At 46.3% G+C, this 23,352-nt stretch overlaps 1 protein-coding gene across 9 annotated transcripts in view; it reads right to left on the minus strand.

Annotated features, from left to right (window-relative positions):
- The window catches only part of lzts2a (leucine zipper, putative tumor suppressor 2a), a 243,322-nt gene that overhangs the window by 85,858 nt on the left and 134,112 nt on the right, over positions 1-23,352 (minus strand). For 2 of the 9 annotated variants that reach the window (XM_073026887.1, XM_073026886.1), the window contains exon 1: positions 17,870-18,054. The exons of the other annotated variants lie outside the window; for them this stretch is intronic. The gene's annotated coding sequence lies outside the window, so the exon portion shown is untranslated. Of the gene's footprint in view, positions 1-17,869; positions 18,055-23,352 lie in introns of those variants that run through there. 9 annotated transcript variants of the gene reach the window in all.

A 23,352-nucleotide genomic window follows, 5' to 3' on the forward strand; every position in this document is an offset into this window, starting at 1 on the left:
GGATGTCCCTCTATTCTGAGGCTGTGTACTCTGGTCTTAGAGACCCCACATTGGAAACATCCTCCCCACATCTATTTTATCACGGCCTTTCAACATTCAAAAAGTTTCAATGAGATTCCCCCCTCATTCTTCTGAATTCCAGAGAGTACAGGCCCAGAGCCATCAAGCGTTCCTTTCAATTATGCATTTCATTGTATATTTTGATGTACGTGTGATAAGTAAATCAGAATGAATCTATACGTGCATCAAAAAAGACGGTAGTTTGTTAGCAAAGTAGGACACAATCCACACACAAGTGGAGTCTTAAAAATTCCTGCAATAAAATGTTATCCAAGTCATTCATTGTAACACTGCAGTACCACAGGATTCTCACATCCAACAGGATTATGTACCTGTCTCCAAATAGACTACAAGTGGAATTATCTAGGAATGATTCCACCTTAAGATACCCACCAAATTCAATGCCATACTGGGTCCATGACAGTTCATTGTGGAGGTGGAATTTTATAATGCTTGTGTTAAATTTGCAGTGTGCTAATAGATAGGCTGCAAATTTGGTTGTTAGGTCTATTCTAAGAATACACTTGGAGATTTGTGCACAGGTGTGGTCTCCCTACAACAAAGGTGTCCCCCCCAGGATAAACGGAGGCAATTTTCCCAAGATGCGAGTCTGTTCATCCTCTGAAATGTTCCATGGAAAATTCTGGCAATTGTACCTTATCCCCAGTTCTGAAGTGGTGCTGTGTTTGCGACTGTGCTCCCGAAATGAGCAATCAATCTGACCATCTGTCACAGAGAAAATGTGATGCATTCAGGAAGCAGAGAGACTTAAGCAGGTTGAGCTCTGACAGCCCAACGGTGTTCAGGAAATCTGTAAGTGGCAATGAAGTGATTAAAAGCTTCCATTTAGGTGCACCGTTCTACAGTTCTGAAGAGCCACATCACTCTCAAGGTGCTGAGGACAACTCACTTGGCTCTCTTCAGCCTCTTATCCGTGGGGAGAACCTGGTTTATAAGGATCATCGCTGTCAGGAAAGGACAGCCACATCCCATTTGTGGTGCCACTTCTGCCAAGTTAGAAGGTTGTGGCTCCAAGCCTCACACCAGACCCTCGAGCACAAAGATTCAGATTTATTGATCACATGTACATTGAAGCATACAGTGAGATGCCTTGTTTGTGTAAACAACTAACACACCAAAGATGCACTGGAGGCAGCCCACAAGTTCTAGCCATACATTCCAGGATCAACACAACATGCCCACTAGGGTGGAAATTAAAAACCACAAATGTAATCTTCTCTGATTGGTATCCAAGCCACATGATATAAGATCAATAAGATCAATGGGTTGAATTTGTGGTTTAAAAAATAAAGTCTGGTGTGGAAGCAATGTTTCACTTCACGAGGCAGAAACTAGTGGGTAGAGCTGTTTGACTGGGACAGCATTCCGTTCAGTCAGGTTGGGAGAAGTCTTCAGACAAATCAGATTATTAAACACAAAGTACACTGCAGATGCTGGGGTCAAAGCAACACGTACAACAAGCTGGAGGAACTCAGCAGGTCGGGCAGCATCCGTGGAAACGAGCAGTCAACATTTTGGGCCCAGACCCTTCGTCAGGACTGAAGAGGGAGGGAGCAGGGGTCTATAAAGGTGGTGGGGAGAGGGTGGGAAGGAGAAGGCTGGTAGGTGCCAGGTGAAAAACCAATCAGAGGAAAGATCAAGGGGTGGGGCAGGGGAAGCAGGGAGGGGATAGGCAGGAAAGGTGAAGGAATGCAAGGGGAAAGTACTATGTGTAGTAGTAGAAGGTAGAATCATGAGAGAGGTGATAGGCAGCTGGAGGAGGGGGCAGAGTGAAACTGGGATGGAGGAAGGGAGAGGGAGGGAATTACCGGAAGTTGCAGAATTCAATGTTCATGTCAAATCAAATTATTTCTGCTGCATGTAACACATTCGTCTAAATAGTTGGAGGGTGGATCTGCTGAACAGAAACTTAGAATGTGAAAGGACAAAAGACAGGGTGGTAAAATGCTGATGCTCCAGTGTGGTGCTGAGGTGTTTCAGATGCCATCGACAAAGGCTCCTCCCTCAGGTGATCCAGAAGGTCCGATAGTGCCGCTGAAGGAGGCCAAGGAGGCTGCCATCATCCCGCACTCCACATTGATCCACATGATTGTGTGATTGCCACATTGCAATTTGTGGGACCTTACTGTGGACAGACTGGGTGCCACACTGCCATCACTATGACAGCGGCTAAAAGTACTTCACCAGTTCTGAGCCCACAGGAAACCACCCAGCATGTCTGTGCCAATTTCACCTTGGTCTGTGGCCCTGCAAGCCAACAATTATTCTTTTTGTCCTCTCGTAGGTGACATCCAGAATACAGTATTCAGTTTTTCTTCCCCATTGTAAGCTGGCCATGGAGAAGGTGCAGAAGAGGAGGTTTACCAGATGCTGCCTGTACTAGAGGGTGCATGCAATGAGAGGTTGGACAAATTTGGATTACCTTGTCTGCAGCAGCATAGGCTACAGGGAGACTGGATAGAAGTTTTTAAGATTATGAGAGGCATGGATACAGTGGCTATCTTTTAACCCCAAATCAAAATGTCAAATACCCAAAGGACAAGTATTTAAGGGGGGGGGGGGAATGCACGTTCAATGGAGATGTGTGGGTCAAGTTCCACTCCCAACACAGGGTGTATATCTGGAATGCACTGCAAGAACTATACGTGCTACATCATAACTATACGTCAGTCCACGGCCTCCTTTACTGTCACAATGAGGCGATGCTCAGGTTGAAGGAGCAATGCCTTATATTCTGTCTGGGTAGCCTCCAACCTGATGGCATGAACATCAATTTCCTCGAACTTTCGGAAATTACCATCCCCCCCCCCCCCCCCCCCCCCCCCACCCTGCCATTCCCATTTCCCTCTCTCACCTCATCTCCTCCCTCTGGTGCTCCTCCCCCTTCCCTTTCCTCCATGGTCTTCTCGCTTCTAATCTCCTATCAGATTCCCCCTTCCCCAGCTCTGTATCCCTTTCACCAATTAACTCCCCAGCTCTTTGCTGCACCCCTCCCCCTCATCTGGTTTCACCTACCACCGGGTACTTCTTTCCCCCTCCCCTACCTTTTTACTGACTTCTCATTTCTCCCAGTCCCGATGAAGGTTCTTGGCCCATAACCTCGACTGTTTACTCTTTTCCATAGATGCTGCCTGGCCTGCATTTTGGGTGTGTTGCTTGGATTTCCAGCATCTGCAGATTTTCTCCTGTTTGTCATAACTATATTTTCCACCTTGGCCCCAGAGGAACAACATTTCGTTTAGCCGTGTGCATGGCTGAACAACAATAAACTTTAAGTGGTGGTGGTGGAATCAAATACGACAGAGGCTCTTCAACAGCCACGCGACGGTCGAAAGAAAGGATGAGTGTAGTTAGGTGTTTAATTAGTTTGGCACAGCACGGGCTGAAGGGCCTATTCCTGTGTCCTAACTGCAATGAGGGCTTCTGTGTCTACCACACTGTCAGGCAGGATTGCAGAGCTGAGGTTAGAGTTAGGACAGCCACGATCTCATGGACTAGTGGAGAGGTCCAGTTCCCCTCACGTACTCTTTTGTTTGTGTACAACTGGTAACACATAGCTCAGTTAGGAGAGTGCTAGACTGGAAATCTAATGGCCCCTGCTTGAATCGCACCTTTTTGCCCCGATACTTACTGGACAGCACAGTAGTGCAGTAGTCAACATGGTGCTATTACAGCAAGAGTGATCTGGGTTCAATTCCACCACTGTCTGTAAGGAGCTTGCACGTTCTCCCTGTGTTTCCTCCGGGTGCTCCAACGACATATGGGTTAGTAGGTTAATTCATCACATGGGTGCAACTAGGGAGTGTGGGCTCATTGGGGTGGAAGGGCCTATTACTGTGGTGTATCTCTTTAAAGTCCCTGGAAATAGAAACCCTATTCGGTCAGCTGGTCAGGTCACTAGGGGCTGACTATGTGATTTAATTACTTCATTCCCGGTAGAGGGGTTGTATCCTGGCAAAGCCTCTATCTCTCCACAGCCATGTATCCGTCAAAGCCTAGTAAATGCCCGTCATATTTACTTCCACCATCACTTCAAACTCAAGTTTATTGTCATGAAGTTAACAAATTTCACAACATTTGCCGGTGATATTAAACTGATTTTCATCCCTTTCCATGCAGCAGACATCCCGGATTCTGATTCTGACCCTTGCCATGCCTCGACCCCTTGCGCAGAAAAATTATATAACAGAGACGTAGCAACAGAGTTCCCCCTTCTGAGCACTCTGGGACTTGAGGCCCCTTGATAACACCCGAGTCAACCCGAGATGTCCCTTTAAGGAGTCCAAGGCCCTGGGAAAACAGGTGTGGGAGTTGTTTTTATACATCCGTTAAATCTCTTTAGCACAAATACACAGAGATGCTCTTATTTTCTCAGTATAGCCTAAGCTGACTAACAGACCTCGAAACCAAGCCTTGTGAACACATGGTTTTATATCCACCAGTTAAGCAAATAAGACCACTGGCTCCTGTGAATCAAATACTTGTTTTTCCAACCCAGTGTTTTTAAAAGCGGAAACTGTTTGCCTGAAGCCATTAAAACAGGCGCCTTGAGGAAATTCCCGTGCCAATAACCCAACATCAGGAGTGCCACAATGCCAACCGTACAGTTACATTGACGCACTGTTGCTGTAAACAGCCCTAAGCCACGCCAAAGGAAAATCAGATAATACAAGCCATGATCGAAAGGCCAGGTAACATCTGTGGAGACCAGATGTTTCCATCCCATGACTTCAGGGTGTTCAGGTCACCGAACTGAAACTCCTATTGATTTTTAAACAAAGAGGCCATCAAGCGTTCCTGACAAAAATCTCACAAGAGTAGACTCTCGACCAGCACTTGAATCTCTCAAGCACGGAGGACCAAGGCCAAGTGCTGGGAAGCTGACAATTTGGAAAGGATGGATCTAGGCACTCATGCCTAACTTGTCCACACCAGCCAAGAATGCCTATCCAAGTTAGTCTCATTTGCCCGCATCTGGCCCATAACCATCTCAGCCTTCCCTATCCACGTACCTCTCCAAATGCCTTTTAAACAGCAGGGGCAGCACACTAATTGTAGCAGTTAGCACAACACTCTCAAGCCCACTGATTACAGTTCAATACTGCTACAGTACCAGCGACCCATATTCAACTCCACTGCTGTCTATAAAGAGTTTGTTTGTTCTCCCTGTGACCATGTGTTCCAAAGACATTCGGATTAGGGTTAGTAAATTGTGGGCATGCCATGCCATGTTGGCGCCAGAAACGTGGCAGCACATGCTCCCAGACTCTGCTTGTCAACAAAAGTTTTTACAAATACAGCTAATTGTTTTCGTTTAAAACAAGGAAATCTGCAGATGCTGGAAATTCAAGCAACACACACAAAATGCAAGTGGAACGCAGCATCTACAGGAAGAAGTACAGTCGACGTTTCGGGCCGAGACGATTCGCCAGAACTAACTGAAAGAAGAGATAGTAAGAGATTTGAAAGTGGGGGGGGGGGGGGGGGGGGGGGGAAGAGAATCCGAAATGAGAGGCAAAGCCAGGAGGGGGAGGGATGAAGTCAAGAGCTGGAAAGGTGATTGGCAAAAGGGGGAGTATCATGGGACGGGAGGCCTAGGGAGAAAGAAAGGGGGAGGGGAACACCAGAGGGAGATGGAGAGCAGGCAAGGAGTGATTGTGAGAGGGACAGAGAGAGAAAAGAAAAAAAAAGGGAAAAAAATAATAAATAAGGGATGGAGTAAGAAGGGGAGGAGGGGCATTAATGTAAGTTAGAGAAATCAATGTTCATTGCCATCAAGTTGGAGGCTACCCAGACGAAATACAAGGTGTTCATCTTTCCCTCCCACCCCCTTTCTGCTTTCCGCAGGGAATCGCTCCCTACGTGACTCCCTTGTCCATTCGTTCCCCCCCCCCCCCCCCCATCCCTTTCCACCAATCTCCCTTCAGGCACTTATCCTTGTAAGTGGAACAAGTGCTACACCTGCCCTTACACTTCCTCCCTCACCACCATTCAGGGCCCCAGACAGTCCTTCCAGGTGAGGCGACACTTCACCTGTGAGTCAGCTGGTGTGATATACTGCGTCCGGTGCAGCCTTCTATATATTGGTGAGACCTGACGCAGACTGGGGGACCGTTTCGCTGAACACCTATGTTCTGTCCGCCAGAGAAAGCAGGATCTCCCAGTGGCCACACATTTTAATTCCATGTCCCATTCCTATTCTGATATGTCTACCATGGCCTCCTCTACTGTCAAGATGAAGCCACACTCAGGTTGGAGGAACAACACCTTATATACCGGCTGGGTAGCCTCCAACCTGATGGCATGAGCATTGATTTCTCTAACTTCCATTAATTCCCCATCTCCCCTTCTTACCCCATCCCTTATTTATCTATTTATTCTCCCCCCCTTATTTCTCTCTGTCCCTCTCATAATCACTCCTTGCCTGCTGTCCATCTCCCTCTGGTGCTCCCCTCCCCCTTTCTTTCTCCCTAGGCCTGCCGTCCCATGATCCTTTCCCTTCTCCAGCTCTGTATCCCTTTTGCCAATCACTTTTCCAGCTCTTAGCTTCACCTCTCCCCCTCCTGCCTTCTCCTATCATTTTGGATCTCTGCCTCCTCCTGTCTTCTCCTATCATTTCGGATCTCTCCCTCCTTCCCTCTCTCAAATCTCTTACTATCTCTTCTTTCAGTTAGTCCTGACAAAGGGTCTTGGCCCAAAACGTCAACTGTACTTCTTCCTAGATTCTGCCTGGCCTGCTGCGTTCCACCAGTATTTTATGGTGTGTTGCTAATCGTTTTTGTTGTACTTTTTCCAAAACACACTAATACTATTGCAAGATGACAGCGTTCCAGTTTGCTCCATGAAAGTAGTGAGCCACAGCACCCACGAAAGCTACTACCATGATCACAGACCAGGAACTTCTCTTGAAGTTCTTCAACAAATATGCAGGTTCCACAACCTGGTACAACCCAACCCGCTAGACAGGAGATAGTATACGATCCCACTCTGAGGAAACTCATGTTAACATTAATTATGTACTTAAATAAATTATTGGCCCAAGCCAAGCTGACTTGTCATAGGTTCTGAATGAAAACATCAGCTCTCAGACAAACAAACTTGCTCATCTCTGACAACCATATCCATTTAAAAATGATTAAAGGACCTTTGAGAGCCAGGCAACACCTCAGGAAACTTTCATTCATAGAGACAAACAGGTTAAAAACAGTGCCAAGTAGTCCATGCAGACTAGGGTGCCCATCTACGCTGGTCCCATTTGCTGGCATTTGGCTTATAACCCCTCTAAATACTCTATCCTTTGCCACACACTCTGCTTCAGAGGGTCATCCCATCCAACCACACCCACATTGGGGCGGGGTGGGAAGAGACGAGAGAAAAAAAATCACAGCGTCGTACAGCACAGGAACAGGCCTTTCTGCCCACTTCATCCATGCTAACCTTTTCGCCCATCTATACTAATCCCAATTTGCCCCCCCCATTAAAGAAAATAATTTTTAAAGATTAGCTTTATTTGTCACATATACATCAAAAGATAGTGAAATAAGTGTCAAATCAGCAAGGATTGTACAGGGAGCAGCCTGCAAGAGCCCGTCACGCTCCCTAACTGTACAGTATGCATTTATTACATGGGACGAAACTGGAGCACCCAGAGGAAAGCATTGTGGGCACGGGGAGAAGGTACTAACTCCTTAAAGACAGTGGCAGGAATTGAATCCCAATCAGTGATTCCTGGCGATGTAAAGTGAGATTGTCTGCAATCACTATGCTGCTGTGCTAGTTGTATCCTTCTACACTGTCAATTTTTGCCTATTTGTTCAATGATTTGATCTGTACTAACCTTTTCACTACATCTCAATATTTAATAGTGTTTCATCATCTCTTAAATGCAAGATTGTACCATCTCTTCTGCCAGTACTGTCCAAAGGTCAACAATTCTGTGTAAAAAAAAAGGTCCCAAAGAAGGATCTATTGCTGTACCAGTGGGTGTTGGGACCACCTGGTGACAGAAGTCATTGAAATAAAACTAGAGAAAAAGAACTTTAACAAAGAAGGTCTTGCTGTAAGTAAGAACTGGAATTCAACTGGAAACAAGATGGGACAGCAGAAACCCGATTAGATGAGGACTAACTAATCAGGACGGACAGACGGAAGGATGACACAGGTATATATACCACCAGACTAGACATCACCCTGATGAAGATGGCAGAGTTTGTTGGTTAAAATTGATAAATGTGCCTGGCTGGAAGCCCAATAAGTGTTTATTAATCAAAATCCCCTTTCAAACTCCCATCTCTCACTTTAAACTTATGCCCTCTTTCTCGTTTAATGCTTCTATCACAGGAAAATGTTATAAACTATATTGCCTATCTATGCTTCTGAGTTCACATTTCCTAGTTCCCCCAAGAGTCCATTCAGCCTGCCGTGCCTATGATAGCCCTTTGAAAGAGAATGTTATTTAAGATACCGTGTAGCCCAATGGATAGAGCATCTGACTTTGGATGTTTGATGTGATGTCATCAAAAGATTGCTGGTTCGAGTCCTCTCTATGTTGCTGCAGGCAGCACAGTAGTACAGTGCAGTGTAATGGACATTACAGCATCAAGATGCTGCGCTTTCGAGGGTATTGCTCTGGTGGAAAAGGAAATGCTGCAGTGTTGGGCATGTTACCTTTTCGATCAGACTTTAAGCCGAGCACCAGACTGCAGTGCCATCACCAAAGATTTCATGCACAGGCACCTCACAGCCACAGATTATCCAGTTCAGGAAAAACTTCTGGACTGATTTCCCTCAACAGATTTTAGTCAAGACTGAACAAAACAGGAGTCGTGGAATTATTCACAGGATTTAACCCCAGCTTTTCTGAATGACAGCCCCACTTGTTCACACCAAGTGAAATTCATCTCCCACCCCTCCCCAAAAAACAGACTTGATGTCACTTATTTCAAAGCTTTACTTTGTGAATTTCCTAAATGAATTACATTAGTATTATTATAAGCTTGTGGGTCCCGTGTGATCTTTGGGACTTCGTCCCAACCCCCTCAGGTTAGCTGTGGAACAGTTGCAGTTTCAACACAGATACTAAATCAGAGAGCTGGATGGCTGAACGAAGAACTCGAGCTCTGCTCCTCAATACTACCCTCTCCTTCTCGGATGGAACAAGGTTTTCACTGCTTCACATGCAGCATCAAATGCAATTTTCTTTTCCCAAAACAATCAGTGACAGGGAGGCTGATTACTCTGCGAGGTGCTACAATCTGACCAGACTTACTGCCACGTCACTTGACACACAGCACCAATCATAAATTGGAAGCAGCCGGCAGCTGAGTCAACAGGGGAGTGAAGCTTTGACCCAATGAGACGGCTTCACAGTCAAAGCAATAATACACAGGGCAAGCATTTCCTTCAGAAGCATTGTCCTTCAGATATAAATAACCTAGCTAACATTTGAAAATAAGGCCAGCAACTGAAGCCTGTATTTAGACAGAGTCAAAGAGCACCAAAGAGGCCTTGGCCCAACTAGCCCAGGCTGAGCTGAATTCTCATCTAAACTAGTCCCATTTGCCCACGTTAGGCCCATATCCCTCAAAAACAGGGTTCCAACCTTTTTTATGCCATGGATCCCTACCATTAACCAAGAGGTCAGTGGACCCCAGGTTACTGTAAACCTTTCCTAACCACATACCTGTCCAAGAACTTCTCAATGTTTTTAAAAGGTACCTGCCTCAACTACTTCCTCTGGCAGCTCACTCCACATACTGATCATCCTCTGGGTGAAAAAGTTACCCATCAGCTTCCCGTGAAAGCTCCCTCCGCTCACCTTAAACCTGCACCCTGCAATACGCTGTTGTGCCCAAACCTGGGAAACAGATTGCAACATTTGCCCTACGTCCGCCCGTGATTTTACACCTCGATAAGAGCACCCCTCATTCTCCTACCCTACTGCAAATAAAGGCCCCACCTGTTGAATCTCCCCCTAGCTCAGTCCCTCAAGTCAGTCATAGAGAAGTACAGCACAGAAACAGGCCCTTCGGGCCATCTATTCCATGCTGAAACCATTTAAACTGCCTACTCACACCGGGACCATAGTTCTCCATATCCCCATCATCCATGTACCTATCCAAACTTCTCTGAAATGTTGAAATCAGGCTCATGTGCACCACTTGTGCTGGCAGCTCGTTCCACACTCTGAGTGAAGAAGTTTCCCCTCATGTTCCCTTTAAACTTTTCACCTTTCACCCTTAAGCCGTGACCTCTTGATGTGGTCCCACTCAACCTCAGTAGAAAAAGCCTGCTTGCAATGTTCCTATGTATACCCCTCATAATATTGTATACCCATCTAATCTCTTCTCCATCTTCTACATTTTAAGGAATAATAGTCCTAACCTATTCAATCTTTCCTTTAACTCAGGTCCTCCAGACCCTGCAACATCCTTGTAAATATTCTCTGTACTCCTTCAACCTCGTTTACATCCTTTCTGTAGACAGGTGACAAAAACTGCACACACTACTCCAGATTAGGCCTCACCAATGTCTTATAAAACTTCAACATAACATCCCATCTCCTGTAACTTTCCCACAACTGGTAGGAGATTCATTGGCCTATAACTCCCTGGATTAGGCTTGGTGCCTTTTATATTAAAAAAAAGCAGAACAACATTGGCTATCCTTCAATCCTCTGGTATCTCTCCTGTTGCTAGAGCAACCAGCAATTTCTGCACTGCCTCCCGCGGGGGCCAAGGAAACACCTTGTCAGGCACTGGGGATTTGTCAGGAGCAAACACCTCCTGATCTAGTAACACCACCCCTCCTCCTTTAATCCCTCCTGCTCCGTCACGTCTGAAACAACGGAACCCCGCTGAGCTGCCAGTCCTGCCCCTTCCGCAGCCAAGTCTCACTAATATCTCACAATTTCGTAATTCTGGGTGTTGATCCACACCCACACTTCTTGCACTGAAATAAATGCAGCTCAGGTCACCAGTCATAACACACTCAACATTTTGATTCTCAACTTCGACTGAGGTCTTACCATCATCTGTCTCCATAGCCTCGCCACTAACTGTTCTTGCACTTTTGGTCCCATACCCCCGCAACTCGAGTTTAAAACCCACTGTGCAGTATTAGCAAACCTTCCAGCAAGGGTATTAGTCCCCTTCCAGTTTAAATAATCTCTTCTGTACAGGTCCCACCTTTCCTAGAAGAGCCCAAAGATCTTATGCCTCCCTCCTACCCCAACTCCTTAGCCACGTATTAAACTGTATAATCTCCCCATTTCTAGCCTCACTAACACGTGGCAGGGGTAGCAATCCTGAGATCTCAACTGTGGAGGTCCTGCACTTTAACTTAGCACCCAAGTTATTAAACTCCCTATGCAGAACCTCATCACTCTTTGGTACCTACATGGAACACAACCTCTGGCTGTTCACCCTCCCACTTAATGCTGAGGACTCAGATGCCCTGGACCCTCACACCTGGAAGGCAACATGCTAGATGGAAATCTTGTTTTTGCCCACAGAACCTCCTTTCCATTCCCTATCTAATGAATCTCCTATCACCACAGCTCACTTCTTCACCCCCCCTTCCCTTCTGAGTCAGAAGCAGACTCAGTGCCAGAGACCTAAACGCTGTGACCTTCCTCGCCCCCACCCCCCAAACAGTAACCAAACTGATATGCTCGTTGTTAAGGGGGATGGTCACAGGGGGGTACTCTCCACTAGCTTCTTAACCCCTTTCCCCTTCCTGACCATCTCCCAGTTTCCTGTGTCCTGCACCTTGGGTGTAACGACCTCTCTGTATGTCCTATCACCCCTTCAACCCACAAATGACCCAGCAGCATCTTCATAAATCTCCTCTGCACTCCTCCCAGCATAATGGTACCAGCACACATGGCGGTGCAGTGGTCAGCATAACACTTTACAGCACCAGTGACCACAATTAGAGTCCAGTTTCCACCAGCCTGTGAGGAGTTTGCACATTCTATCTGTGACCGTGTGAGTTTCCTCTGGGAGCTCCAGTCTCCTCACGCATTCCAAAACACGTGGTTAGGGTTAGTAAGTTGTGGGCATGTGATACTGGCACCCTTACAGGCTGCTCCCAACACCACCCAAGGACTGTGTCTGTCATTCACGCAAGCGACTCACATCACTGTGTGCTTCAATATTTGAATGTATATGCAACAAATAAAGGTAATCTTTATCTTTAAAATTGAACACAATATCCCAAAATGCAGTGTGCTGTATAACATTCCAACCCAACTCCTATTCTCAGTGCCCTGACTGTTGAAGGGAGAATGCAGAGTACGATTGAGGGGGAAAACAAAACTGCTATGATCAAATGGTGCTGACTCGATGGGCTGAATGGCCTAATTCTGCTCCCACATCTTATGGTACCACTAGGTCCCTGTTTCAGAACAGTACTCTGTATCACAGCAATACCACCACCTGTATTCAAAGTCCAAAAGGAGAACAAATACTCAAGACATTAACAATTTCTACCCAGAGACATGGGCAGTAGCAACACAGTGCACAGTCTGAAGCAACGGTCGGGATCCTCCATTCAACGCAGAACCGAGGCTCGAGATTTGCAGATTCCTGATGCACATGCCCAGCCGACACCATGTGCAGGAGGACAGTGAACTTGTTGGTAAAGACATCAGGGCTGAATGGCTTTCTGTTCCCCTTCTCTTAAAGCATCAGCATTCTCACAGGTACAAACAGAAAACAGGCTTGCATGTATACAGCAACTTTTACCATCCAAAGCATCTGACAGACACAGCAGCCAACAGACCGTCACAAACATGGGATCATCACTAGATCATTCCTGCAACTGTGCCTTCAGAATCAAAATCAAATTTATTATGGTCATGAAATTCGTTGTTTTGTGACAGCAGTATAGTGCAAGACAAAAACACTAAAATTTACAATAACTAAATAGTGCAAAAGAGAAATATTGATGTAGTGTTCAAGGACTGTTCAAAAATCTGATTGCAGAGGGAAAGAAGCTGTTCTTAAAACGTTGAGTGTGTACCTTCTCTACAATAATAATGAGAAGGGGCATGTTCCAGAAGGTGAGGGTCCTTTATGATGGATGCCACATTCTTGAGGCACTGCCTTTTGAAGATTTCTCAGTGGCGGGCAGCATTGTGCCCGTGATGGAGCTGGCTGATGCCTACAACACAAGGGACAGAAATGCGAGGGAGATGCACATGCATTCAGACACACATGCACACACACGCACCGGAGTTGCCCGATACTACAGGAACCACACATGCACACACACGCACCGGAGTTGCCCGATACTACAGGAACCACACATGCACACACACGCACCGGAGTTGCCCGATACTACAGGAACCACACATGCATTCAGACACACACGCACCGGAGTTGCCCGATACTACAGGAACCACACATGCATTCAGACACACACGCACCGGAGTTGCCCGATACTACAGGAACCACACCTCAGAGAGATTACAAAAATAAAAAGGGGTTGTTAAAGAATCTGTACCGTTTATGAATTGAGTGCTGTGCCCTGCAGCACAAGACACCTGACTGATGTTACACCGAACTGAAAAAACCTCTTCAAAAGATATAAAAGGAAGAATTTCTCTTTTAATTGTGGGATTCACAGTCTAGACATGCAATTATTTGTGGACTTCTTTTTGGTCTGACTGTCTTGTCACCAACTAAAGGCTGATAACACTAAGGGATCACACGTTACCTACGGTTCCAGTGGTAGGGAACAGCTATATAAACTGGTGCCACAACGCTCCCTTACAGTACCAATGCGCAATGTTCTATAATGCACATCAGGAGAGGGTTAATAACCACTGTAACTGCCAAAATTTGCTTTGTAAATGTTCTAACCAATTCTTTTTTTTAATTATACATCATGTCTCCACCAAGAGGGGTTTATCTGGTTAGTATTTCATTTGAGCCTGCAGAGTAAAAGAATTGGGTGGGGCATATCCTACCGTGCAATAATGAAGATGCTTCAGTGCAATCTCCCTGGTTGTAAAACAGAACATGGAAGAGTACAGCCCAGCATGGCCCTTCCACCCATGATGTTGAGCCAACCTATACAAATCTACTCCATGATCAACCAAACTCTTCCCTCCTACTCAGCCCATTGCCCTCCATTTTTCTTACATCCATGTGACTAGCTAAGAGATCCTTAATGATCCTAATGTATCAGCTTCTACCACCACCCTTGGCAGTGAGTTCCACACATCTACCCATTGGTGTTTTAAAAAACCCTACCCCCTACAACTCCCTTAAACTTTCCTCCACTCAGCTTAAATGGATCACCTATGGTCATGGAAAATCTGCTCAAGGACTATGTATCCCACTTCCATCAGGACCACCAGACTCAAAAAACAGTTACTTCCCCAAGCAGCAAAGCTCATCAACTTCTCCACTCACTAACCCGCCCCTCCACATCCTCAGTCATTACTACTTTATCACTTCCGGTCAGAGTCACCTTATGTTGCATGCCATCTTGGACAATGTCTCCCATCCACTCCATAATGTACTGGTTAGGCACAGGAGTTCATTCAGCCAGAGACTCATTCCACCGAGATGCAACACTGAGCGTCATAGGAAGTAATTCCTGCCTGTGGCCATCAAACTTTACAACTCCTCCCTCGGAGTGTCAGACACCCTGAGCCAATAGGCTGGTCCTGGACTTATTTCCACTTGGCATAATTTACCTATTATTATTTAATTATTTATGGTTTTATATTGCTATATTTCTACTATTCTTGGTTGGTGCAACTGTAACGAAACACAATTTCCCTCGGGATCAATGAAGTATGTCTGTCTGTATGTACAGACACTCCTGTGTCTAACATCACTTTATGGAAATACAAAGTATAAAGCAATCTTAAGTGCTAACAATTATTTCATTTTTCTTTACAATTGTGCCCTCAAAATAACATTAAATAATCTTGAATTAGCCACTACCACTCAGGGGTAAAGGCACTGGCTGACCACTAGATCTGTGCCTCTGCTAATCTCATACAGCTCCATCAAGTCACCTCTCATCCTCCATCACTCACAGCTCTCTCAGCCTTTTCTCATAAAATATGCTCTAATCCTGGTAAATCTCCTCTTCACCTTCTCTGAAGCTCCCACATCCTGCCTATAATGAGGCAACCAGAAATAAACATACCTTGTGGCTCTTGAACTTAACTTCCCCCACCCCCCTGCCGACTAATGTAAATCAACACACCAACACCTTCTTAACTACCTTCAACTTGCAAAGCAACTTTGAGGGATTTATGAACTTGGACCCCAAGATCCTTTTGTTTCTCTACACTGCTAAGACTCCAAAAATGTTAATCCCCGCCAGTTGACACTCTAGTCTGTCGATGAATCAGTGCAGCACTGCTGGAAACTTCCTTCTTGGGGATGTGCAAGAGATATAATGCCGTCATTCTGAAGAAAAACAGGGAAGAATCCCCAGGATTCCTGGCTTGTAGGCGCATACTGGTCACGATGGCGGCTACATTTAATTGTGGTTGCTCTTCACAAGAGATATATTGGTTGTCGAGAATATTGCAAACAGGCAGGGATTGTGAAAGGCACTTACTTTTCTTTTAGGACCTTCTTGGCCAAATATTTCATCGATGATACAAATGTTTCAATTTGTCAATTGGCCTAACGGTGGCTCAACTGGGATGGGTCTATCCCAGCGTGGAGATACATCCTGCTTCCAACCACTGACGAGATCAAAACTCAATGGCAAAGATTGCTTGCTGTAGCTGTCAGATGGAATCTGCTACAACAATATTTGTTTATACAGCCCTAAGAATCAGACTCAACTTAATGACCGAACAACAAAACATAGCATGTGCCCTTGCTACTGGACTGGCATCAGCTGCAGATCAGCCATGTTCACAGCAGAACATCAATGTTCATTGATGCTGTCCAGCAGGGCTTCCCAACCCGAGGTCCACAGACCCCTCAGTTAATGGCAGGGGTCCATGGCTTAAAAAGAGTTTGGGAACCCCTGCTCAGGAGGTCAGCAGAAGAATACTGGAGATTGTATTGACCGGGAGAGGCAAAGCACAGCAGGAACTTGAGAATTGGGCAAAATTGAGATGTTGCTTAACGGGCCGTCAAAATAGGTGGGCAGGGGAAATGGGTGAACTGGGCTTGCTGAAAGTTAAGAGCATGGAGTCAGGAATATGGATATGCACGTCCTCTAAACTTCATGCCCTCACCTTAAACGCACTTATAACCTGAGAAAAAGATCCTGACTGTATACCCTACCTAGGTGTCTCGCTATTTAAAAGTTCTCTAATCCTCTGCATCCTTCCTGAACTGAATGCGATATTGCAAGTGAAGCCTAAGCATAAAGTTTTGTATTACAACATGACTCCCTTTCGCAGGATCTGCAAGATAAACCACTTTCTATTTTAACTGCAGCGTGCTGTAAGTAAACGGGGAATAAATGTTGTGCAATGTTACCACACTGCCAGTCTGAGAGTCCAGGGCCGAGGACTGGCAATATGGCCCATCCTTGGGCTGCAGGCTTGTCTCTGTGTGTTGGGGGTGGGATTCATTTTGCTACTGTTCATTGTTGTTGCTTCAATGAATGGTTCTGCTGAAAATGGTGGGCATACTACGTTGGCACTGGACTGTGTTGTGACACATGTAGGCAGATCCTTAGGTTGCCTTGGCTCTTTAACGCAAACTATACATTTCACTGCTGCAGTAAATAAATTAACCTGATTTGACTGGACATTGTTTCTTTGATTTGCGACTCTGAGATCAGATTCCCTTACACCGAAGGATTCAGCTGACTGGAGTTTGGAGTTAATTCGGGAGTTGTGGGCATTGCCGTCACTGAAATACCCTGGAAAAGGAGATTCCTTCATCAATTATCACATCTAATCGGTAGCGGTTTAGCTGATGGGGGAGGCTGATCCACTGGGCTATTTCACAGAACCCCCACCTCCCGGACAACCACTTTACAGGCCAAGCCAGTTAAGACAAGCTTCCCTTCCGCGAAGGAAGAGTTTCTTGTAGCAATCCAATCAACTTCCAAGATCCCCAATACGGACGCTCGCGTTTCATTTGGATTTATTTAATTAGATGCATTGTAAATTCCCTGCTCCCACGGTGGAATCCGAACATCCGATTGTTCAGGACGCGAGCCCAGTAACAAGTGCGGATACACGTAATCTTCCTACAGATGCACAAGAGAATGCTTCACCTCATTTCGCAGCCAGTATTTTTCCACTGTCCTCAGTACGAGTTTGCCAAACAGAACGGAAACAGACGGCGAACACTTTCTGCGCTAAAGAACACACCAGACGCAGCAGTGCGATGGTCAGAATTTGAACTGAATCACTAACCAACATGTACCAGGCTCCCGGAGAGCGGGCTGGGAATCTCTTAACGCGAGGGGGCAGGCTGGGTCGATTCCAACCCCATCCGCTCCCAGAACAAAGTAAGGGGAGAAGGGGAAAGAGGGAGTAAAGCATATGGCTCCCCGCCACATCCTCCGGAGCCCACCTCACCTCTCCCCGCCTCGGTGCAAACACCGACTGGTCAGCGGCAACTTTGCAAAGAACCTCTTCGGTGCGCCGGACCCCAGACACAAACCCCGCACACCCTTTTAACCCGGAAAAGTGCTGCGTGAAATCAGAATCTCCCCCCCCCCCCGCAAATCATCCTTAACTATAACTCTTTACCATGAAGGGAGTTTTGCAAGTTGTTAACTCCCCGCCCTACTACACACGCTCAGCCACCCCAACAGCAGGCGGACTTGCAAGCTCCCTTACCGTTCGCCGCCGCCGCCTCCATGGTTGCCTCGCTGACCCGCATGCACTCTCGGTGCGAATCCCGCAGACTGGCCCCTGCTAAAGCTCCCCCCTTCCAGCCGTGCAGAGGGTCTCCGCAGCCACACAATATGCGAGCTGAGCTCAACTGTTCTGGGCAGCCCGAAGCTACACTCCCATCCGAGCTGTCACTGTACTGCCCGCCTCCCAGTGACAAGTCCAGCCCACTCCCAGCTTCGTTCTGCTTTCTCGCCATCGAGAGCGCTTTTAAGTGCAGCCCCCTTAAAGCCGAGTCGTCCTGCTCATGGCCTTAAGGCTGGATTCTCTTTTTTAGTAACTACGGGGGGAGGGGGATTCCTCTCGTCCTCATTATATCACCCTCAAAGAAAATCCCAATCCATTCCAGAATCAGACCATTCGGCCACGGCTGATTTGCTATCCCTCTCAACCCCAGAACTCCATGACCCCATTCGCAACAACCCCCTGGTAAACTCTCCTCCAGCCGATTGCGTCTGCAATGGTGCTCTGTGGTCGGCAAGACTGACCTCAAATATTGTGTGTGGGGGGTAACATTTCATTTTTCACCCTCCCTCCTCTCTTTCCATTTCCTCTTCTGGTTACCCTCTCACTCCTTCTCTTCCCCACACTCACCCTCATAGCACCAGCTAGTGCAATGGTGTCGCGGCAACAATCTGCACTCAATGTCAGTAAGACAAAAGAGTTGATTGTGGATTTCAGGAAGGGTAAGATAAGGGAACACGATCCAGTCCCCATAGAGAAATCAGAAGTGGAGAGAGTGAGCAATTTCAAGTTCCTGGCTGTCAATATCTCCGAGTATCTAACCTGGTCCCAACATATCGATGCAGTTATAAAGAAGGCAAGACAGCGGCTGTATTTCATTAGGAGTTTGAGGAGATTCGGTTTGTCACCTAAAACACTTGAAAATTTCTACAAAGTGCCATGGAGATCATTCTGACAGGCTGCATCACCGGCTGGTATGGGGGGGGGGGGGTCTACTGCACAGGATCAAAAGCTACAGAAAGTTGGAAAATTAATTAGCTCCATCACGGGTACTAGCCTCCGTAGTATCTAAGACATCTTCAAGGAGCGATGCCTCAGGAAGGCGGTGTCCGTTATTAATGACCCCCATTACCCAGGACATGCCCTCTTCTCACTGTTACCATCAGGAAGGAGGTACAGAAGCCTGAAGGCACACACTCAGCCTTTCAGGAACAGCTTCTTGCCCTCTGCCATCCAATTCCTAAATGGACATTGAACCCATATACCTATATAACCATATATGCTTATATACCATATACCCACTGCAATTGATTTATTTATTTTTATATATGTTTAACATGTATTGCATTGTACTGCTGCAGCAAAGTTAACAAGTTTCACCATATATGCTGGCCTGGTTCTGATTCTGCTTGAGACTACACTAAGTTGTAAAATTCCCTGGAGTGTGAAAGTTTTAATTCTAAACAGGTACCACCACCACCAACACCACTCTATAACACAAAAACTACATCCCCATCATATCATTCCAACCCCTCCCATCCCAAACACCAACCACCTTACCAACACACGCCATCCACCAACGACCACTGTCCCATCACACCTATCCCCACTCCACCCATCCCAACACAACACACCTCCATCCTGCTCCAGTTCAAACATAACTCTGTACTCTGACGCAACTCAACACCCTGCTTTGTTCCTAAATACCAATCCCCACTCTACCCTGTCAAAGGAGAACACACCTATGCCCCATTCCCGTCCCAACACAACGTCCTACCGTGTCCCATCACACGAGATACTTCCACTCTAGTCTCATTCCAAAACACTTGCCCTGTCCCAACACAACACACCTCCCCCCATTCCCATCCCAACACAACACACCTCCCCCCATTCCCATCCCAACACAACACACCTCCCCCCATTCCCATCCCAACACAACACACCTCCCCCCATTCCCATCCCAACACAACACTCTTCTACTCTATTCCCATTCCAACAAACTTGCCCTGCCCCTACACAACACACCTCCCCCCATTCCCATCCCAACACAACACTCTTCTACTCTATTCCCATTCCAACAAACTTGCCCTGCCCCTACACAACACACCTCCCCCCATTCCCATCCCAACACAACACTCTTCTACTCTATTCCCATTCCAACAAACTTGCCCTGTCCCAACACAACACATCTTCCCCATTTCCATTCCAACACAACACTCTTCTACTCTATTCCCATTCCAACAAACTTGCCCTGTCCCAACACAACACATCTTCCCCATTCCCATCCCAACACAACACACCTCCCCCCATTCCCATCCCAACACAACACTCTTCTACTCTATTCCCATTCCAACAAACTTGCCCTGTCCCAACACAACACATCTTCCCCATTTCCATTCCAACACAACACACCTCCACCCCATTCCCGTCTCAACACACCAAACGTCCACCCCATTCTCGTTCCAGCACAAAAAAACCTCCACACCATTCCTGCCCCAACACATCACACCACACCAGTCTTCCACCTGAACACACCATCACTTTGCCCCCCACCAACTACACTCCACCCTCAATCACCCTGCCACAACCCAACACCCTATCCCCACCAGTACCTATCCAATACCGTTCCCTTATTTCATCCCATGTAAACTAGCCCAATACATCACCTCCTTATTCCAACACATCACCCCTTTATCCCAACCCACCTAACAGCATCACCCCATATTCCAATACACCACCCATTGCAACAGGCCACCGATCATCCAAATGAGCCATTACTGTCTGCCCAAACCCTCACTACACCACACCAACAACCCTATCACCACTAGTGCCCCACGTTCCTCCACATCACCCCGTCAACCACGAAGGCTGACTCTATTTTATCTCCAGCCTTTAAAGTTTCATCTGTGCTGACCACCTGAACCCCAGATCATGGGGTGGCTGGTTTATATAAACCTGAGGGCTCACTCAACATTTTAGAGGGAATTTAATAGTTGAGCACACTGCTCTGGTTTGGAGTCATGTGTAGGCCAGACCAGGTACGCTAAAGATAAGCTTTATTTGCCATAGGTACTTTGAAACATCTTAACATGCAGTGAAATGCAATGTTTGCATCAATCATCACAGCCCAAATATGCAGTGTGGGCAGCCCACAACTGCCACGTGTCTGACGCTAACATACAGTAGCATGCCTACAACTTTCTAACCTTGACCCGTATGTCTTTGGACACGGGGAGCACCGGAGGAAACCCATGGAGTCACAGGGAGAACGTACAAACTCCTTTCAGGCAATACTGGGCATTGAATACCAACCGCTCCATGCTGGCACTCTAAGGCACAACGCTAACGCTATGTTAGCGTGCCACGCACAAAGGGACACGCAAGAGACAGCAGGTGCCGAAATATGGAACGACAAAAGCTCTTCATCTGGACTAAAAAATAGAGATGAGAAGGTGCCTTTCAATTCAGATTAAAGGTCTCAAAATAAAAAATGTCATTCTTCCATTTCCCTCCAGCATTCTGCTGGAGGGAAAAAACAGCATCGTTCCTCCTCTCACAGGATGATTCAAACAAAATTGTTTTTTTTTTAACAACAATTAACTTTGTGCTCATAAGACTGTAAGTCATAGGAGCAGAATCAAGCCTGCTCTGCCATTCCATCATGGCTGATTTGTTATCCCTCTCAAACCCATTCTCTGCTTTCTCTCCGTATCCTTTGACACCCTTAATAAGACCATAAGACATCAAAGCAGAACTAGGACACCCACCATCACTGATAATAGTTTTATTATCCAGATGTATTTATTTAAAATTCCCCAGTGGTCATATTGGGATTTGAACTCACAGCTCCTGGTCTCACAATTGCTAACATATTAACATATCCCCTGCGCTATGAGCCTGTGTCTGAGCAGCAGTTACTATAAATCATCTGATAAAGTAAGATAACGGGGAGATTGGCTCGTGTTCTGTCCAAACCAATGACCAGAGCCCGGTAACAGCCATGCCCAAGGGCAAAATCAGAGCTCAAAATAACTGCCACATCTGAGGCCATCGGTACTCACAGAGACAAAAGGCAAGGTTCTTCTATCCCCCACCCCCACTTACTGAACACCACACAGGGACTTGAATCATAGAGACGATCTGATGATGTTTTGTAAAATTTCTTCACCAAGAGAAGCACAAATAATGTGCTGGCATTAGAGAGGGTCCATAGGTCAGTGTGGAATAGGCACTTCTGGCCTTCGAGCTGTGCTGCCAGCAACCCCTGATTTATGGGACAATTCACAATGATCGATTAACATGCTAAGCGGTATGTCTTTGGGCTGTGGGAGGAAACCAGAGCACCCCTTTGAAGCCCATGAATTCTACGGGGAAGACGTACAAACTCCTTAGAGAGGATACCAGGATTGAACTCTGACACCCTGAACTGCAATAACATCATGCTAATCACTAGGCATTACGAGAATGACCCCAGGAATGAAAGGGTTAACATGCAAAGTGTGCTTGAATTCTCTGGGCCTGTACTCACTGGTGTTTAGAAGAATGAGAGGGAATCTCATTGAAACCTACCAAACATTGAAAGGCCTAGGCAGTGTGGATGAGGAGGCAATGTTTCCAGTAGTGGGTGAGCATAGGACCAGAGGACACAGCCTCAGAATATAAAGGCGCTCCTTTAGAACAGAGATAAGGAGAAATTTCCTTAACCAGAGGGTTGTGAATCTGTGGAATTCATTGCCACAAAGAGCTGTGGGGGTCAAGTCATCGGGTGTATTTAAAGTGAAGGTTGATAGATTCTTGATTAGTCAGGGTGTCAAAGGTTACGGGGAGAAGGCAGGAGAATGGGGTTGAGAGGGATAGTAAACCAGCCATGATGGAATGACGGAGCAGACTTGATGGGCCGAATGGCCTAATTCTGCTCCTCCGTTATATGGCCTAATGTTTACTTTAATTCAAAACAAGCTAACAGTTCCAAGTGACATTCTTCTCCGCAGAAACATGCACAAGCGCACGTATGCACACACACAGAATCAAAATCAGCTTTATTATCACTGACACAATATTTGCTGTATTGCAGCAGTATAGCACGATAGAAAAAACATTTCCAAAGTTACAATAATATATAAAAATAAATAAATAGTGCAAAAGGAGAGCAAAATAGTGAGGTCGTGTTTTAAGAACTGTTAAGAAATTTGATAATGGAGGAGATGATGTTCCTAAATGTTGAGTGTGTCAGTGTCCTGCTTAACTTCATTAGGAGTTTGAGGACATTTGGAATGTCCCCAAAGACTCTAAAAAATACTTACTGATGTATTGTGGAGAGCTTCACCATTCAGGCTCCTGATTGGTAGTAATGAGATGGTGGGGGTATGCCCTGTACGGTCAGGGTCCTCAGTGACGGATGCTGCCTTCCTGATGCATTGACTTTTGAAAATGTCCTCGATGGTGGGGAGGGGTTGTGCCCCCCG

The sequence above is a fragment of the Hemitrygon akajei genome, chromosome 23 (assembly GCF_048418815.1).
Source record: "Hemitrygon akajei chromosome 23, sHemAka1.3, whole genome shotgun sequence".
NCBI classification, from domain to species: domain Eukaryota; kingdom Metazoa; phylum Chordata; class Chondrichthyes; order Myliobatiformes; family Dasyatidae; genus Hemitrygon; species Hemitrygon akajei.